Genomic DNA, 21,133 nt, shown 5'->3' with positions numbered 1-21,133 from the left:
ACCGCTGCACTAGAGTCCCTGAGATCGACACCTGACTCACTCCTCGTTTTATTGAACTTGGGATTAGTTAGGTTATAAATATTATTTTTGCTAGTTAAGGACCCAAGCCTTGACGAGCCTACCAAATTTTGGCATCGTTGCTGGGGATTCAATTATGTTAGTGAGCCAATTCCTAGTGTAGTCTACTATGTATTTTTATTTTCCTTTATTTTCTTTTGATTTTTATTTTTGTTTGATATTGGAAGGCTTGATTGTGTGTTGAATTTTTATATGCTGGGATTGCAATCTTTGGATCTCGAGTTAGCGCCTATAGACTCTGAGATTAAGAGATCCTATAGGTCAATTAGGAAATCTACAGCTGGTTCAGAGTTAGCCGAGTCCTCAGAACCTAAAGTCATGGCTGAACGTCAACTAGTTCCCAGTTTTCATCATCAAAACCAAAATGTGGAACCCCTTGCCCTCCGTAGACCTGCGGCAGAAGAGCAACCTATTTGGCCCCTTAGGGACTATTTCACACCCAATGCATACACATCGCCGTCTTGTATTCGGTCCTTGAATGTTGAGGCAGATCAATTCGAAATCAAGACCTCCATTATCTCGATGCTTCCTAACTTATTTGGGAATTCGACTGAAAATCCATACAAGAATCTTGATTAGTTTCTTGAAATTTGTTCCACCATCTGTATACCCAACTTTGGTGATGATTCCCTCCATCTAAGGCTATTTTTGTTCTCTTTAAAGGACAAAACCAAGTATTGGCTAAATTCCTTAGAGTCAAACTTGGTGACCACCTAGGCCACCATGCAACACGAATTCCTTAAAAAGGACTTCCCCATCAGGAAGACTAACCAGCTTAGGAAGGCAATCACCAGTTTCTCAAAGATAGACGGTGAGCAATTTTTTGAGACTTGGGAGCGTTTTAGGGACCTTTTGCATAAATGCTCACACCATCAAGTCCATAGGTGGCGGTCAGTGCAAACCTTTTATGAGGGGTTAGCTGAGCATGATAGATCTATGGTCGATGCATCTTGTGGAGGTACTTTCCTCACGAAGCATGAGAATGAGGCTTGGACTCTCTTTGAGACCCGCACCGAGAATTCTCCTCAACATATTGTTGCTGCTCATAGACCTTCCTAACCGTCTTCTTCCCATTCTAAGGGAATCTATGATTTAGCCATCGACCATGACCTTGGACCTACATTGTACACCATTGTTAAGAAATTAGATAATGAAAAAAGTAAGGTGTACTCCCAAGAGGGGGGGGGGGGGGGAATTGGGATTTAAAAAATTTCTTTACAAATTCTTTTTAATAAGTTCCTTTGGTTAGTTTTGAAACCAACTTTTCTTTTCAGCTATCACACACAAACACAATGATTAAGAAATCCTTTGAACTTTAACCAATCTCAATTACATAAGTATAATTGGTTTGCAATGACCAAAATTGAATCCAATCAATAAGATAAGCTTGATTTCAAAATAAAATAGAAATTTCAAAAAGCCTTCAAAATTTAGATTCGATATCAAATAAGTTACTTGCGTTTAAATCTGTTAATGTACTTTGATATTTATCAACGTACTTCCTTTAATCAAGATTTTCGTAATCAACATACTTTCTTTAATCAAGGTTTCCACAATTATCAAAGTCAAATTAATTTCTAGAAATTAACTAAGCATCCACGCAATTTATAAATGCAGAAAATTAAAGAGAGTAGGGTAAGGTGAGTGACATCGTATTTTTACAAGGTTCGGTCCAAGACCTACATCCTTGCTCCAAGAAAACCGCTGTGAAGATTCTCCTTTCCAACTTTTTTGAAAAGTTAAGGTGTACTCCTAAGAGGGGGGTGAATTGGGATTTAAAAATTTCTTTATGACTCCTTTTATTAATTCTTTTTTCAACTCTTTTTAGTTTTAGCAATCACAAATGTAAGGTTTGACTTTCAATCACAAATTCAGCCAAGCATAAATTTAATTTTAAGTCTTTATGGATGAGTATATCAATTTGAATACTTTGCAAGTTACTTAATACTTCTTTCAGCAAATTAAACCAAAACTCAATAAGTTAATTCAATCAATCAAGATAAGCTTCACAATATGAAATAGTGTAACGATTCCAGCAAGCTTCCAAGATTCAATCTTTTGATATTGAGTTGTAGCTAATGAATGACCCGTATAATGAACGCACTCCTTTAGAAGGTTTCCGCAATAATCAATAAACGTACTCCCTTAAAAGGTTTCTGCAATTCTCAATCATAAATTAATTTCCAAAAGTTCAATAAGAATCCATGCAATTTATATGTGCTGAAGTTTAAAAGAGAATAGAGAAGAGAGTGACACCGAGATTTTTATGAGGTTTGGTTATACCCCTTACGTCCTCACCTTAGGCAAACCACCCAAGGATTTCACTATACTGCTCCCTTAACTGGGCGAAGCAAACCTTTTACACACTCCTTCAAGTAGGATGAAGCCCTCTTTTTCAAGCAATACCCCACGCTCGGTAATCCAACAATTCAACAATCCTGAATCGTCAAAAACTACAAGAAGAACAAGATACAATTTAGTGTACAAAAATACTCTCAAACAGAGCTGATTAGTATAATTGAAATCTATATACTTCAGCAATATAATCAATATAAAGATTTGAAGCTCAATGCAAATATCACCGTGGATTCTTTCTTGGATTGAAATTTCGTTAGAAAACTCCGAATTGACAAGAATTTGATTAGCAAGAATCAGTGAAGACTTTTAACAATGTGTATTTCAGTAGAAGAGCTTGAAAGTGAGAATGTAAGCTTGAATGCTGATTTTAAATTGATTGTTGGTAATTGTTGGTTTGCAATTAAAATGTGTTTATAGAGTTCTAAAAGTAATTTTCACGTTGCCCAAGTTATTTGGAGTATTTCCCAAGTTTATACAAAGTTTGGAGCCCAAGCAATCATTTTTGAAAAATTTCCCACGCTGCTTTATTTCAAATTTTTCGAAAGTTAGTTGTCTGTCAAAAAGTGTTAGGCGCCTGTCACTTTAAAAATCCAGCGTATTTCAAAAGTCAGTGCTGTGTCAGTCGCCTAAGTGTGTTCAGTTAGTCACCTGACTCAACCTCAAAAACTGGTAAGTCGCCTGAGAAGGATCTGTGAGGCGTCTGTCTCGGTTTTGTTTGCATTTCTTAAAAACCGTATAAAAGTTCAGTCGCCTAAGAATACTCAGTCAAGCGCCTGAGCATGCAAATTACTGTTTTTAAGACTTTGTTTCTAAAAACTCTTTTTAGCTTTTAATCTTGAAATTTTTGATATGAAACTTGAAAAATGTATTTTCGAAGGTCTTAAAAATGGGTTTCTAAGTCTATAATCATTCCTAAAGAGTTTCAAACATTTATACTGAAAATATGAAATACTTACATGAGACTCTTAATATTATGAACTTTCTAAAACACTAAGTCTTCATGTAGTGGGTTCCATTCTTTTGAGCTTCCTTTCTTCAATTGTCTTTTGCTTCACCATGGGCGAAGTCTTTAAGTATATTCTTCATGTGGGCATCTCTAAAAAGACTTGACCTTGATTTTTTAAGAACTTGGTCTTTTTGCAAGAACTTTTGAGGTTAATCTCTATAACCAATCATTTAAGCCCTGAAATTGGCCTTGGCAAAACATGTTAAGTTCATTTTGTAATAACCCGAGAAATTTTTTTCCAGCACCTAGTCGACGAACACAAGGGTTTCATCGATGAGGGTTCTTGAGTGTCTCGTCGACGAAGGCGTGTCTTGTCGATGGGAGAATACTGAGAGAGGTTTCTGGTGCAGTCTAAAATTCATAGATGAGGGAAGAAGTTCGTCTATGAAATTACTAAAGAACTCGTCGACGAGATGACATGTCTCATGGACAAATGTGGGGCTATAAATAGTGAAAACCCAGATTTCTCAGCACAATTCAGGGCAAACTCTCCCTCCCTCTCTCTAAAACGCACTCCTCTCCTTTTCTCTTTGATCCCGATTCCGTTTCTCGCCGAATTAAAGATCTGAGGCCACCATGACCCTCTTAACAAAGTTCTCTGCAAGTCTGTTGGAGCTGATCATTGGTGGAGATAGTTTGGAATTCATCCCAAACTCAGGGTAAGTTATTTTATTCAGAATATGCTTTCCCTGTAGTTATAGAAAATGCTGTATGCAGGAAAATACTGATATTTCGTTCTGGGGAATGTCGTTTTCAGGGTGTTAAGTGGAGAACCCTGTAGGTGTAGGGCCAGAGTCCGTAGGGGCTTTTCAGAAACTAGGTAAGGGAAATAAGCTATGCTAGGAGATTTGAATATATTAATAGAAATTTTACAAACATAAATGTATACCAGTTATTATGTAGTTTTACAGAATATGTGTTATTAAAGTATGTGTGGCCTGAGTAGATAATATTTGATGTAGAACATTATATAGTTTTTCCAGTATATAAAGTTATACAGAACATACAGATATAGCCAGTTATTCAAAGAGATTATACATACAGATATATGTGTATATACAACTTTTATTCAGATAGTTTCGCCAACAAATATATATACATATATGTATACAAATATTTATTCAGATTCGTATGTATAGTATTTACAGAAAGTCATGTCTTCCTAAATGCCATAACACTCAGAGTATATAGACAGATTATGCAGACAGATGATACAGACAGATTATATAGACAAATTGTATAGTATAGCATCAAGATGCTATAGATATACAAATATTACAGTATTTACAGTACAAAGTTATAGTGTTATAGTTATTTTGGAAACATGATGAAAACAGTAAAAGAGTATATATGTATATATATAGTATCATATCCTTGTGAAAAGATTATAGATAGATACAAATACAGAATACAGAGCACGGTACCGTTACTAATACAGATAAAGTGCAACCACATATCTCAGATAGTGTGTGGGTACTGTCAATTGTGCTCGGAGAGGATGTAGCTCCCCAGTTCGTTGGGTTGAGGGGGCCAATTTGACAAGGTAGCAGCTGGTCCCGAGCCTAGGAGAGTATGCAATTGGCCGGACCGAGGTAGTGTAGAGTATAATGACTTATCTAGAGGGCCGACCATATTAAGTTCTACCTATGGGCCGCACAACCCTATCATAAGGAGTCAAATCATGATGTACAAAGTTCCAGGGATAAAACACAGTTATGTATATGTATATAATTTTATAGTATTTGAAAAATATAGTATGATATTAGCAGTATAAAAAGTAGAAAACTCAAATGATACAGTTATGTTGTAAACCGCGAAAAATGTAAGATATGCTTTACAAATTTATCCTTTATTATAGCTCAGATGTTATTTTAAATATATGTAACTTAGTTGCCACACACTAGTAATAGCATATTTCCACTTACTGAGTGTCGACTCACCCCATGACTTTAACATTTTTCAGGTGAGCCAACTAGGCGAGCAGATCAGGCTCGCGGTTAGAGACTTTACTTGGTTACCCTGATTGTAGGGTAAGTTTGTACAGGGTTTTGTGTTTTTGGGATATATATATATATATTTCCCAAGAGAGATGTATTATATAGCTATGGTTTAGAAATACAGATTTCTGGTATTGTATGGTATTTATGGTTGTATGACTTATGTTTCCGCTGTGTAGGTATGACTATTGTATACTGGATTACCTCGGTTCCTTCCGTGGCCCGATTTTCATAGCAAGGGGCATCAGTATAGTTCTTATGTGAAAAAAAAAATGATATAAATTTGAGGTTGTTACATTTTGGTATCAGAGCATAGGCTGCTAGGTGCTGAAAACTCTAGAGTGCAGCGGAAAACAATACCAGAATATAGGACAAGATTTGAGGTTTTATTCTTTGGTTTGGATACAGGATTTTCATGATCATTTTTGTGATTTTCCTAAAGTGACGACTTCAGGAAAGCCATAGTAAACTATCGACGAGTCATGTGTTTAGATTGCAAGATTTGATTAGGGTCAGGAATATGAGGGATTGATAATAGGGGATCTGGAGTTTTAGCTGTGTGGAATAAGTTAGGTTTGTATAGGAAATAGGATTCTAAAACAGTGTGCTATATATTTACAAGATGGACCCAAGAGGCAGTAGCGCTCACGCTAGTGGAGGTGATGGAGCGGATTCTTCTGGCGCAGGCGGCGAAGATTCAGATTTTGTGCTATGTAGTGTGGCTTAGCAACTTATGGCTGAGATTGCTCAGAGCTCTAGAAAGCAGGGAGGTCCATCTTCAGCTCAGGGATGTGCCATGGAGAAATTTATGAAGATGAACCTGCCAGCATTCTCTGGAGCAGCTGACCCTACAGTTGCAGAGAATTGGTTGCAGAAAATGGAGAAGATTCTGACAGTACTTCATTGCAAAGACGAGCAGAGAGTCTTATATGCCACATATAGACTGGCAGGGGAGGCCGAGAGATGGTGGTCAGCCACCATATTGATGGAGGAGTAGAGGGCGATCCCAGTGCCAATGACATGGGCCCGATTCAGGGACGTATTCTTTGATAGACACTATCCTACCTCAGTCAAAAAGGCTCGAGTACAGAAGTTTCTGAGTCTGTCCCAGGGATCATTGATTGTCCAGCAGTATGCTGTGAGATTTATCGAGCTATCGTGTTTATGCCCTTATATTGTCCCAGACAAAGTGAAGAAGGCCAGAATGTTCGAGAGGAACCCGAGGCGAGATATTTTCAGACTGGTGGCAGTATTGAGGATCCAGTATTTTACAGAGTTGGTTGATAGGGCTATTATAGCAGAGGAGAGTCTACTGAGGGAGACTGAGGTGCTGAGTCAGAAGAAGAGGACCGCACCCTCGGGTTTTTAGGTGGGTCCCAAACGAGGCCCTTGGAGAGGTGGTAGATCTGGCGGGGGTCAGAGGCAGATAGTAGAGCACAGTAGATTTTAGAGCAGACAATTTTCTGCCATTTGTCTTAGATGTGGATAGAGAGACCCAAGTAGTGCCGACTGGAGAGAATGTCTGTTATCGTTGTGGGAGACCTGGCCATATGGCTCGATCGTGTAGATGCCATTGAATTATGCACCAGCTCCTAGACCATTTCGAGGTGGATATCAGGCACTCCGCGGAGGTCAGCAGAGGAATACTACGCCAGCGAGGGTCTATGCATTGATGCCGGGTGATGCTGAGATGGCTGGAGATGTGGTCACAGGTACCCTTATTGCTTTACCATATAAAATTGTTGTTTTTTTTGATACAGGTGTCACTCACTCCTTTATATTGGTGGGATATGTAAGAATGACTGGAGTTGAGACACAACCATTAAATGTAGAACTATCTGTGGGTACGTTGATGGGATCTGTAGTAAGATGAAGTAAAGTACTTCGGAATTTCCTAGTGAGTATTCAGGAGAGAGTGCTACCCGCGGATCTCGTGGTCCTAGATATGTAGGGATTTGATGTGATTCTAGGCATGGATTGGCTAGCAACTCATCACACCAGTATTGATTGCCAACAGAAAGTAGTGATTTTTAGACCCCCGGGTGAGCAAAAATACAAATTCGTAGAATCACGCTTACGTGCCTTGCCACAGTTGGTGTTAGCCAATCAGGTGAGGAGACTACTTGAGGGTGGTTGCCAGGGGTATGTTGCATACATAAAAGAATTGCCAAAAGAAGAATTGAAACAAGCCGACATACCCATGGTAAGAGAATTTCCAGATGTATTTCCAAAAGAATTACCTGGTTTGCCGTCTAAACATGAGATTGAGTTTACTATAGATCTATTTTCGGGATCTGCACCAGTATCTAAAGCACCTTACCATATGACTTTAGTTGAGTTAAAAGAATTGAAAGATCAACTATAGGAATTGCTAGATAAGGGTTTAATTAGGCCCATTGTGTCACCCTGGGGAGCACCAGTTCTGTTTATGGAAAAGAAAGATGGAACAATGAGATGTGCATCGATTATAGGGAGATAAATAAACTGATATTCAAGAATAAATATCCTCTCCCTAGGATCGATGATTTATTTGATTAACTCCAGGGGACCTAGGTTTACACTAAAATTGACCTGCGGTTGGGTTACCATCAAGTGAAGGTTAGAGCATAAGATATATCGAAGACCGCATTCCGTACCAGATATGGGCATTACGAGTTTTTAGTGATGCCATTTGGATTAACTAATGTACCAGAAGTATTTATGGACTTAATGAATCGAGTGTTCCATCAATATTTAGATCAGTTTGTGGTTGTGTTCATTGATGATATACTGGTCTACTCGAGGAGTTTTGAGAAGCACGAGCATCATTTGAGGCTGGTATTGCAGATATTGAGGGAAAGAAAATTGTATGCGAAATTCATGAAATGTGAGTTCTAGTTAAGGCAGGTTACTTTTCTCAGCCATGTGATCTCTGAAGCAGGTATATTAATCGATCTGGGTAAAATAGAGGTAGTGGTAAGTTGGGAAAGACCGGGAAATATTTAGGAGGTTAGGAGTTTTCTAGGATTAGCAGGCTATTACTGGCATTTTGTAGATGACTTCTCTAGACTATTAGGTCCATTAACACGACTCACAAGGAAAAATGTGAAGTTTGATTGGACCAATGACTGTGAGCAGAGTTTTCAGGAGCTAAAGCGGCACTTAGTTTCAGCTCTGGTATTAGCTATCCCATCAGGGGAGGACGATTTTGTAATATACAGTGATGCCTCTTTGAAGGGTCTTGGGTGCATATTAATGCAGCACTGCAGGGTTATTGCGTATGCGTCTAGACAGTTTAAAGAATATGAGAAGAATTACCCTGTGCATGATTTGGAGTTAGTTGTAGTAGTTTACGCTTTAAAGATCTGGAGGCATTATTTATATGATGGAAAGTGCAAGATTTTCATGAATCATAAGATCCTGAAGTATTTCTTTACTCAGAAGGAACTAAATATGAGGCAAAGAAGGTGGCTTGAACTCATTAAAGATTACGATTGCACCATGAGTTACCACCTAGGGAAAACGAATGTGGTGGTGGATGCTCTGAGCAAGAAATCAGTAAGACTCGTGCTGGCAGCTATGGAAATTCAACACTCAATTTTGATAGATTTGGAGTAGCTTAGTATAGAGTTAATAAAGGAGAATCCTCAGGCAGTCATTTCCAGTCTTGTAGTTTAGCCTACACTATACGAAAGGATTAAAATAGCTCAGGGTGATGAGGAGGAATTGACAGAGGTAATGGCAAGAGTATGAGATGGTCAGGGTGAGGAATTCAGCATATCAGATGACGGAGCCCTGCATTTTCATACTAGGCTCTGTGTTCCTATAGATACCAAGATCAGGAAAATTATATTGGAGGAGGCTTACAAGTCCCTATACACGGTTCATCCCGAAAGTACAAAAATGTATAGGGATCTGTGGGAGTATTTTTGGTGGAGTGGAATGAAGAGGGAGATAGTTGAGTTTATATAGAAATGCTAGACTTGTCAGTAGATTAAGGTTGAGCACCAGAGACCGGCAGGACAGTTGCAGCCATTATTCATTCCAGAGTGGAAATGAGATCACGTTTCGATGGATTTCGTTACGGGGTTACCACCAGTGCGACAGGGGTTAAATGCGATTTGGGTGATTGTTGATCGTCTGATGAAGACTACTCATTTCATTCCTATTAAAGTTTGTTATTCCATGGACAGGTTGGAAAAGATTTATATTCAAGAGATAGTTCGTGTTCATGGGGTACCGGTATCCATAGTTTCAGACCGAGATCCTCAGTTCACTTCACGATTTTGGAAAAATTTTCAAGAAGCTATGGGTACATAGCTAGCATTTAGCACTGCTTTCCACCCTTAGACTAATGGTCAGATTGAGAGGACAATCCAGACCTTAGAAGATATGCGTCATGCTTGCATGCTTGATTTGGGGGTTAGTTAGACCCAATTTATGCCTTTAGTTGAGTTTGCTTATAATAACCGTTATCAGTCTAGTATCAACATGGCACCTTACGAGGCATTGTATGGTAGGAGATGTCGTTCTCCTTTTTTTTTGGGATGAAGTAGGTGAAAGGTGAGTGTTGGATCCAGAGATTGTACAATAGGCATGTGACAAGGTCCGATGAATTAAAGAAAGAATCAGCACTACGCAGAGTTGGTAGAAAAGCTACGCAGACACTTGCCGTGGAGAGTTAGAATTTGATGTGGGAGATCGAGTATTTTTGAAAATAGCTCCTTTGAAAAGAATTATGAGGTTTGGGAAGAAGGGCAAGTTGAGTCCTAGGTATATTTGCCCTTTTGAGATACTAGAAAGAATAGGGTCAGTTGCCTATAGGCTAGTTCTACCACCAGCATTATCTAGAATACATGACATGTTTCATGTTGCTATGTTAAGGAAATACGTCCCAAACCCATCCCACATCATTAGCTATTCAGAAATAGAGCTTAAAGAATCATTAGCTTATGAAGAAGTGCCCGTTCAGATCTTAGACAAATAGACTTAAACACTGTGCAATAAAGAAATTCAGTTAGTTAAAGTTTTGTGAAAAAATCACGCTATAGAGGAAGCTTCTTGGGAGCTCAAGGAGAAGATCAAACTGAGATACCCTCAGTTATTCCAAAAGATTGGTGATAGCAGGTAAAGTATAAGTAGTTAGATAAGTTTCTTTTTGCAGGTATATGTATTGATTTAGTTAGTGGGTAGTTATTTTTAGTTTTATACGTAATCTCCCAGAACATAATTGTAACCACGGTATTCCTTTGCCACAAGTGAGGGTAAGTAATAAAATAAGTAGACCATTTGCCTATATGGGATGATAGAGGATGATACAGAGAGTAAATTTCGAGGACCAAATTTTATAAGGAGGGGAGAATGTAATAGCCCGAGAAATTTTTTTTTGAGCGCCTCGTCGACGAACACAAGGGTTTTGTTGATGAGGGTTCTTGAGTGTCTCGTCGACGAAGGTGTGTCTTGTTGACAAGAGAATACTGAGACAGGTTCTTGGGGCAGTCTAAAATTCGTCGACGAGGGAGGAAGTTTGTCGACAAAATTACTAAAAGACTCGTCAACGAGATGACGTGTCTTGTCGATGAATCCAAGGCTATAAATAGTGAAAACCCAGATTTTTTTAGCAAAATTCGTGCAAACTCTACCTTTATCTCTCTAAAACGCACTCCTCTCCTTCTCTCTTCGATCTCGACTCTGTTTCTCGCCGGATTGAAGATCTGAGGCCACCACAACGCTCTCGACAAAGTTCTCTGCAAGTCTGCTGCAGCTGATCATTGGTGGAGATAGTTTGGAATTCATCCCAAACTCAAGGTAAGGTGTTTTATTTAGAATATGCTTTCCTTGTAGTTATGAAAAATGTTGTATGCAGGAAAATACTGATATTTCGTTCCGGGGAATGTCATTTTCAGGGTGTTGAGTGGAGAACCTTGCGGGTGTAGGGTCAGAGTCCGTAGGGGTTTTTTCAGAAACTAGGTAAGGGAAATATGCTATGCTAGGAGATTTGGATATATTAATAGAAATTTTACAAACATACATGTATACTAGTTATTATGTAGTTTTACAGAATATATGTTTTTAAAGTATGTATGGCTCGAGTAGATAATATTTGATGTAGAACTTTATACAGTATTTCCAATATATAAAGTTATACAGAACATACAGATATAGCTAGTTATTCAAGGAGATTATACAGACAGATATATGTGTATATACAACTTTTATTTAGATAGTTTCCCAAATAGATATATATATATATATATATATATATATATATAGATACATATATGTATACAAATGTTTATTCAGATTTGTATGTATAGTATTTAAAGAAAGCCATGTTTTCCTAAATGCCATAACACTCAGAGTATATAGACAGATTTTACAAAAAAATGATACAGATAGATTATATAGACAGATTATACAGTATAGCATGAAGATGCTACAAATATACAGATATTACAGTATTTATAGTACATAGTTATAATGTTATGGTTATTTTGGAAACATGATGAAAACAGTAAAAGAGCATATATGTATATATATAGTATCACATTCCTGTTAAAATATTACAGACAGATACAGATACAGAATACAGAACAAAGTACCGTTGCTAATACAGATAGAGTGCAACCACATATCTCAGATGTGTGTGGGTATCGTTAATTGTGCTTAGAGAGGATGTAGCTCCCCAGTTCGCTGGGTTGAGGGGGCTAGTTTGATGAGGTAGCAGCCAGTCCCACGCTTAAGAGAGTATGCAGTTTGGATGGCCTGAGGTAGTGTAGAGTATAGTGACTTATCTGGAGGGCCAACCAGACTAAGTCCCGCCTACGGGCCGCACAACCCTATCATGAGGGGTCAAATCATGACATACATTTTTTTAGGGATAAAGCACAGTTATGTGTGTGTATATATATATATATATATATATATATATATATATAGTTTTATAGTATTTAATAAATATAGTATGATATTAGCAGTATGAAAAGTAGAAAACTCAGATGATACAGTTATGTTTTAAACTGCGAAAAATGTAAGATATGCTTTACAGATACAGCTCAGATGTTATTTTAAATATATGTAACTTAGTCGCCACACACTAGTAATAGCATATTTTCGCTTACTGAGCGTCGACTCACCCTATGACTTTAACATTTTTCAGGTGAGCTAGCTAGGCGAGCAGATCAGGCTCGCGGTTAGAGAATTTACTTGGTTACCCTGGTTGTAGGATAAGTTTGTACAGGGTTTTGTGTTTTTGGGATATTTATATTTATGGAGTGAGATGTATTATATAGCTATGGTTTAGAAATACAGATTTTTGGTATTGTATGGTATTTACGGTTATATGGCTTATGTTTCTGTTGCGTAGGTATGACTATTGTATACATGATTACCCTGGTGCCTTTCGTGGCCCGAGTTTCATAGCGGGGGTATCAGTATAGTTCTTATGTGAAAAAAAAATGATATAAATTTGAGGTCGTTACACATTTAGTTTGGTGTCATCAAAATAAGGTTCTAAGCCTTGTTAGGCTAACAATTTTTATTAGGCCAAACTTACTACCTCTCTAACAAGAATCCCCTTTCGTTAGTACAACGATCCAATCGCTGAACCATCAACAAATATCCTTAGTAAGAATCCCCTCTCACTAGCCCAATGATTCAACAACCTAAACCATCAAAAAGCAACAAGATACAATTTGTGCATAATGACACTCTCAAAAGAGCTGATTAGTACAATTGAATGCACAACAAAAAATACTTTAATTAAATATCAATATAGGAAGAATTGAATCTTAGAAATTTATCACCGAGTTCGCTTTTAGATTTGAATTTCTCAGTAAGTGAGCAAGGAACCATGTGATTTGATTTTCAAGGATTTCAGCAAAAAAACTTCAGTAGAGTGTATGCAATGAGAGTTTGAAGAGTATAAACAATGTAGCTTGAATGTTGTTTGGCATTGATTGGTGTCTAAAATCCTTTGGGTTCCCATGTATTTATAAATGAAAAAAGCTTCTATTTCATGTTCCCCAAGTTGCTTTGAGTATTTCCCAAGTTTTATAAAGTTTGGGGTCCAAGAAATTAAATTTGGAAACTTTTCTTAGCTGTTTAAATTTGACCGTTACGAAATACAGTCGACTGCACTATCGGGGTCGGTCGTTTGTACTTTTAAAAACCAGCGAAATTTAAAAGTCAGAATGGGGTTAGTCGCCTGTACTCATGGGGTCAGTCGACTGTGCCTATTCTATCTTCCCAAATTATTTCAGCATAAAAGTATAGTCGCCTGACCAAACAAGGTTAGTCGCCTAAACGTGCAACAACATATGCTTTTTCATTTTTGTTTCTAAAAACCTTTGTTAACTTTTATACTTGCCATATTGTTTTGAGACTTTTGAAAATATTTTCTTGGTTTTTAAAAATTTGGTCTCTAAGTCAATAAAGAAACCTAAGAGCTTCAATGGATCCATATTAACATTAAATGAAGTACTTACATAAGACTCTTTAAAACTTAAACATTCTAAGCACTAAGTCTTCGTGCTTGTCTTTCTTGAGTCCATCTTGTCTTCAAGCTTCAATATGCTTTAAGCTTCATCAGATTTTTTTTTTTTATATCTTTGAGTCCATGCTTTAAGTATACTTTAAGCTTTCATTTGACCACTTTTCTTTCGGAGTATAATCTTTCAACAAAGCTTGTAAGCACTTGATCTTGAATTTATACGCTTGATTCCTAAAACATCATCACTTAACCAAAATATGTTTAGTTCCCTTAATTTGTTATCATTAAAATAAGATTTGTAAGCCTTGTTAGGCCAACAATCTTCCCCTTTTTGATGATGACAAATAAGGAGCAAAAATTGAGTGAACCTTAATAAGACCCCCCCTTATAATAAGCATACGCTTAACAATATTTGGAAAGTAAGACAATCATTCTTTTGATGGTATATTAGAGAGTATCAGATTCAGTTTCAGATTCCATGTAAGTTCATTTTTCAAGATCTATGGTCAAACAACAATATATGTCTCAGCTGTGCCATATTTGTATATTTCAATTTTATATTTTTATATGTCTTAGGTTTGTCTCAGTTTTGCTCAAAAGTTCTCCTCCTTTTGACATCAATCAAAAAGAGATAAAGCAATAAGCGCATACATACTAAGACAAAGATTAGAATTTAAGCATAAAAATAGAGAATACCATTTGTCATGTGATAATTAATATGTCCTAAACATAACAACATGACATATCAATAACATTCTTCAAAGAGATGAGCAATAAGAGCAATAAACAAAAATAAGTCACAAAACTGTTTTTAATTCAAATTTGGAATATTCAAATAACAATAGATCTAAGCGTCTCCAACATCATCATCAGAATCATCATCTTCTCCTTCTTCTTCATCTCCTTCTTCACTTCCATCAGACTCGACTTCCATTGGAGCCTTTCCGCGTGAAGAGGAAGTGCCGATCATATGTTGCTTAATTCGGCCACTTCTTTGGTATGGAGAAGTATATTTTTCCTAAATAGTGTTGTTGTTAGCATGCATTTCTGTACTAAATTCCATGAACTGTTGATGATAAGACATAAACCATGAAGGTGCATCCAGAAGAGGTGCTGGTTGTTGAACATGAGGTGGAGTTGGTTCAACAGCTTTGATGTCTTTCACCCTTTTGAAACCATCCTTGCTCATGCTTTTCATATCCCATTTGTCTAAAAGTTGTGGAGGAGAAAAGATCATATCTAGTACATTTGATAAACAACTCAATGGGAGAGGTGATATCAAGGCGAGCAAAGAGAAGGTTAAGAACTCCACCATAAGGCAAAGTTATACGATGAGCTTCCAATCATGAGAGAATCCACTTAAGAATTAGACTTGATAAATCAAGATTCTTTTCTTTCAACACACACCACATAACAAAGAAATCCAAATAGGTCATGTGGTCATGAAAACCAGTGTGAGGCAAAATGTTATATGTGATAATCTTTTGAAGAATCTGTGCCTGTAGGTTCAATTGCTTGTAAAGTGGAGGATTTCCAAAGTATATTGGGGCTTCAGTCATGATAAGTGGTAGGAATTCTTTGGGAGTAAACCCTTGTTCCATAATCCATGATTTTCTGAAGTTAAGACACTCAAATTCTCCTCGACAAATACGAAAAATAGGGGCTAAGGTTTCTGGGGTAAGAGCAATGGATTTCCCCATAATTTTGGTAGAAATTACCGACTTGCCTTAAACTAAATTTGCATAAAAGAGTTTAACCAAGTTTGGATAACTTCCTTTAGCTTGATACGTGACAAAATTGTGCCATCCGATGTTCTTAAATAAGGGTAGGATATTCAAAAATTCTGTATCAAAAAACGTGGTATCTAGAATCTTACCAAGGATAGGCTTGGTAGTTCAAAGGTGATTGTGATACTGTTGTTTGGCATGAGGAGCAACAAGCCACTTCTCAATGTTGTCATCATCTTTTCCTGAAGTTGCACCACTATGTGCACTGTTTTTCGTTCTTGAAATTTTGATTTTAGAAGAAATGAATGGTGAAAAACCCTAGAAATCATGAGGGAAGGATGTGGGGATGATATTCTTGATTTAACCGGTGAATATTGAGTGTAGAGACACAAGAGATCGAAGAGAAGTGAGTACGACTGAGTGAAGGAATAGGATCAGTTGAATGAGGATCTGAAAAGTTAGGGTTTCACACACTTTAAGTATTTAAACACCCGTTAGCCAGTCGACAGTACTTAAGGTGCAGTCACCTATCCTTTAGAGCATCTTAATTTTTCATAGATAGTAACATGTCAGTCGACTGAGGTTAGAGGCACAGTCACCTGACCTTCACTTATCTTTCAAGTTTTCTCTTGGCACTCATCATGTATCCTTCTAAGCAACTTCCCTACTGTGTAATAAGCCAAGTTCTCTTCTTATAGATATGAATCTATCTTTTTGAAGAGGTTTAGTAAAGATATTTGCCCATTGGTCACTTGTATTTACAAATTCAAGTATAATATCTTCTTTTTTTGCACATGATCTCTTAAAAAGTGATGCCTTATGTCTATATGCTTGGTTCTTGAGTGTGATATAGTATTTTTGGAAATGTTTATCGCACTTGTACTATCACACTTTATAGGAATAGCTGAATACTCTAAATTAAAATCTTTTAATTGTTGTTTCATACAGAGTGTTTGTGCACAACAACTGCCTGCTGCCACATACTCAGCTTCAGTAGTAGACAAAGTTACAGAGTTTTGTTTCTTAGAGAACCAAGAGACAAGAGGTTGTCCTAGAAAGTTACAAGTCCCACTAGTGCTTTTTCTATCAATCTTACATCTAGTATAATTAGTATTCGAGTAGCTTATTATCTCAAAGTCGGTGTCCTTAGGATACCATAGACCTAAGTTAATAGTACCTATCAAGTATCTTAAGATCCTTTTCACGACTATTTGATGAGATTCCTTAGGGGCTAATTGAAACTAGGCACACATGCATACACTAAACATGATATTCAGTCTACTAATAAGCTTCCTATCATCCTTCGATAATATTTCATATCTACTGATTTTCCTTTTTCATCTTTGTTAAGACTTATAGATGTACTCATTAGAGTTCCTATTGGCTTGCTACTTTTCATGTCAAACTTCTTAAGCATGTCCTTTATATATTTAGATTGATTTATGAAATTTCCATTCTTGGCTTGCTTAATTTGAAGTCCTAGGAAGTAATTTAATTCTCCCATCATACTCTTTTCAAATTCCTTTTGTATACATTTTGCAAAATCCTTACACAAATCTTTGTTTGTAGCACAAAATATAATATCACCTACATAGATTTTAATGATGAGCATATCTTCATTTTTAGATTTAATAAATAATGTGTGGTCTACTTTTCCTCTAGAAAATCCCTTTTCTAGTAAAAATCTACTCAAACTCTCATACCAAGCCCTAGGGGCTTGTTTCAACCCATATAAAGCTTTTGTTAACCTAAACACATGATCAGGGTTATTGATATCCTCAAATCCTGGAGGTTGTGCTACATAGACTTCTTTATTTATGAATCCATTTAAGAATGCACTTTTTACATCCATTTTATAGAGTTTGAATTCCTTGTGGGATACATAGGCTAATAACATTCTTATAGCTTCCATTCTAGCTACGGAAGGCTAATAACATTCTTATAGCTTCCATTCTAGCTACGGAAGCAAATGTCTCATCATAATCTATTACTTCTTCTTGGTTATATCCTTGAGACACTAGTCTTACTTTATTTCTTACTACAATTCCATTTTCTTTCTTTTTATTCCTAAATATCCATCTTGTTCCAATTATTGAATGATCGTCGGGTCTAGGAGCTAAAGTCCATACTTTATTTCTTTCAAATTGATTTACCTCTTCTTGTATAGAAATTGACCAACAATCATCATTTAAAGCTTCTTGAATGTTCTTAGGTTCTTCTTGAGATAGGAATGCATAATGATTGCATATATTTTTTAATGAAGATCTAGTGGATACACCACGTGAAGGTTCTCCTGTAATTTGATCTTTTGGATGATTCCTTACGAATTTCCATTCTCTAGGTAATTTAGAATTTTCTAAAGATTCATCATTTGGAGTTGGTTCATTTGTCTCATCCTTTACTTCTTTTATTTCTAAGTCTTTCGACTTTTGTATTGTTTCAGCTTCTTCACCATTTATTGTTTTAGTAAATGGATTTTCCTCATCAAAAGTTACATGTATCGATTCTATAATTGTGAGAGTTCTTTTATTGTAAATTCGGAATACCTTGCTTTTTAATGCATATCCTAAGAATATTCCTTTGTTTGATTTTGCATGGAATTTTCCCAAGTCATCTTTATCGTTCAATACAAAGCACTTGCACCTAAATACATGAAAATAAGAAATGTTAGGCCTTTTCCCTTTCCATAGTTCATATGGGGTTTTATTTAAACTTGATCTTATGGAAACTCTATTCATTACATTGCGTGCGGTATTTACCGTTTCAGCCCAAAAATATTTGGGTAGCTTATGTTCATTGAGCATGGTCCTAGCCATTATCTAAAGAGATCTATTATTTCTTTCTATAACTCCATTTTGTTAAGGAATTCGAGGTGCTGAAAAATTATGATTTATTCCATGTTCATTACAAAAATTTTCAACTTCTTTATTGTTAAACTCTCTTCCTTGATCACTCCTTATATTTAAAACACCATATCCTTTTTCATTTTGAAGTCTTTTGCGCAAGTTTATTAACATTTTGCATGCTTCATCTTTGAGGGCTAAGAAAAGTACCCAGGTAAACTTGGAGTAGTCATCAACTATGACAAAAGCATATTGCTTTCCTCCTATACTTTGTATTCTAGTAAGACTAAATAAGTCTAAATGAATAAGTTCTAAAGGTCTACTAGTTGAAATGTGTTTCTTCTTTTTAAAGCTTGTCTTGGTTTGCTTCCCAAGTTGGCAAGCATAACAGATTTTGTCTTTTATGAATTTTGTGCTGGGTAGACCTTTGACTAACTTCTTTTTAGATAATTTTGATAACAGATCCATACTTGCATGTCCTAGTCTTCTATGCCATAGCCAACTGGCTTCATTCATGGCTGCTAAGCATGTGACCTCTTGAGAAACTAGATTTTCAAGGTTTATACAATATACATTATTAACTCTATAAGAAGTGAATATAACATCATGTTTTTCTAGATTTTCAACTATGCATTTGTCTTGTTTAAAGATTATGTCAAATCCTTATCACTCAGCTGACTTATACTTAAGAGATTGTGTTTTAATCCTTCTACTAACAACACATTATCAATGGTTAAGGAAGGTTCTTTACCTATTTTTCCAATTCCAATAATTTTTCCTTTAGTGTTGTCGCCGTGGTGACATACCCTCCATCTTTTTGCTTTAGGGCAATGAATTTTGGTTTATCCTTGATCATGTGTCTTGAACACCCGCTGTCCAAGTACCACTTGTCCTTTGATGGAGTGGTCCTAAAGCACACGTACAAGAATAATTCAAGGTGTTACTTTTGGTGCCCAAATCTTCTTAATCCTTTTTAAGTCATGTTTATTTTTAGTGTTGATTTTCCATTCATTCTTGATTTTGACATATTTCTTTTTAAGTGGATATTCAAATTTTATATGTCCATTTTTCTTACATAAGAAGCATGTAGTGTGTCCATAAGCATTTGTAGAAGATGTGCTTGCAAAGTGTTTTGATTCCTTTACAAAATATCCCATGTATAAGTTTTTTTCCTTTTTGCTTTCAATTCCATTGAATCCAATGCCTTCTTTATCACAAGTCATCTTTTGATGTCCAACCATTTTTTCAAAATTTTCTTTTCCTCTAGTAAAATTGTAGATGATTTTTTTTTTATCCTCAACTTTACTTTTAAGCTTACTTATTTGTAAGTCCTTCTTACTTTCGCCCTTCACCTATAATTTTACTAAATCTTGAGACATCTCATTTATTTTCTTCATAAGATCATCAATATGTAAATCTTTTTCTTTTTCAAAAGATATTGAGGTTTCTAGTTGGTTTTTGAGCTTTTCATTTTGTTCTTTCAAGGCTATGTTTCTTTTAGTTACTTTTATGAACCTATTATGCAAGACAAATAGTTCTGCTTGAATTTCTTTATATGAAGGCATGCTATCACACGAATCACTACAAGATTCATGACTAGATCCTTTAGATGAACTAGCGTAAGAGTTTACCTCAGCATCTCTAGCCATAAAGTAGATGTTTGCCACTTCTTGATCACTTGATTCATCCTATGATTCACTTGAGCTTGTATCATCCCATGTAGCTTTCATTGCCTTCTTCTTCTTGTCTTTGTTCAGCAATGGACAATCTGGTTTAATATGCCCAATTTTCTTATAATTATAATAAGTAGGGGGTTCATTTTTAGTTTCTTTTTTACTTGTTTCCCCTTTGCAAGATTTAGAACCTTTAAACTTTCAAGGGAATTTCTTATTCTTTTTGAAAAATTTTCCAAGTCTTTTAGTGATGAAGGCTATATCATCATCATTTAATTCATTGTGTTCTTCATCTTCACTAGAGCTTTCTTTAGCATCTTTAAGGGCTATTGATTTCTTGTTCTTATTGTTTTTAGAATTTCTTTCATTTATAGTTGTCTCATATGTGAGGAGCGAACCTATCAATTCATCTAGGGAAGTATTTTTCAAGTTTCTTCCTTCTATTATAGCAGTGGTGTTAAAATTGGTGTATTCCCAAGAGGGGGGGGGGGGTGAATTGGAAATTTAAATTTTTCTCCTAGGTTGAACTAGATGTCAGCTGAATATAACAACCTAGGGTCTTTTTATCTAGTTCCAAATATGCCGATAAATACAATATGCGGAAATTTAAATTAAGTGCATTACTCACATAATAACATACATGTGCAGTAAATATAAAGTGCGACAATATACACAAACACACAATATGTTATCGGGGTTCGGCCAATTGTGCCTACGTCCCCACCTCTTGCTCGCAAGCCAGATGATTCCACTAAAGGCTCACTTAAGGGTGGAGCGGTACCGTTTACAACCAGGTCAAATTAACACAGGGCTGACCTTAACCTTAACCAGGTCAATTAGCAGGGCTGACCTCAACCTACACGCCTTAACAAAACGATGCACCTAATTTTCCTAACCGGGTCTAAGCCAATCTGGGACTATTCTAGGGCTAATCTCCCTCTTCAGGCCCGTGCCTAGAAATACAACAAGTGTGTATTACAA

The 21,133-nt window shown here is 36.3% G+C and overlaps 1 non-coding gene across 1 annotated transcript; it reads right to left on the bottom strand.

Annotated features, from left to right (window-relative positions):
• Positions 1-850: 850 nt before the first annotated feature.
• Positions 851-956, bottom strand: LOC131159012 (small nucleolar RNA R71). The gene has a single exon (XR_009137626.1). It is a non-coding gene; the product is annotated as a small nucleolar RNA R71 (small nucleolar RNA).
• Between the last annotated feature and the right edge of the window lie 20,177 nt (positions 957-21,133).

This window comes from Malania oleifera, chromosome 6 (assembly GCF_029873635.1).
Source record: "Malania oleifera isolate guangnan ecotype guangnan chromosome 6, ASM2987363v1, whole genome shotgun sequence".
In the NCBI taxonomy this organism is placed as follows: Eukaryota; Viridiplantae; Streptophyta; class Magnoliopsida; order Santalales; family Ximeniaceae; genus Malania; species Malania oleifera.
This window is presented reverse-complemented; position numbering and strand designations above follow the sequence as displayed.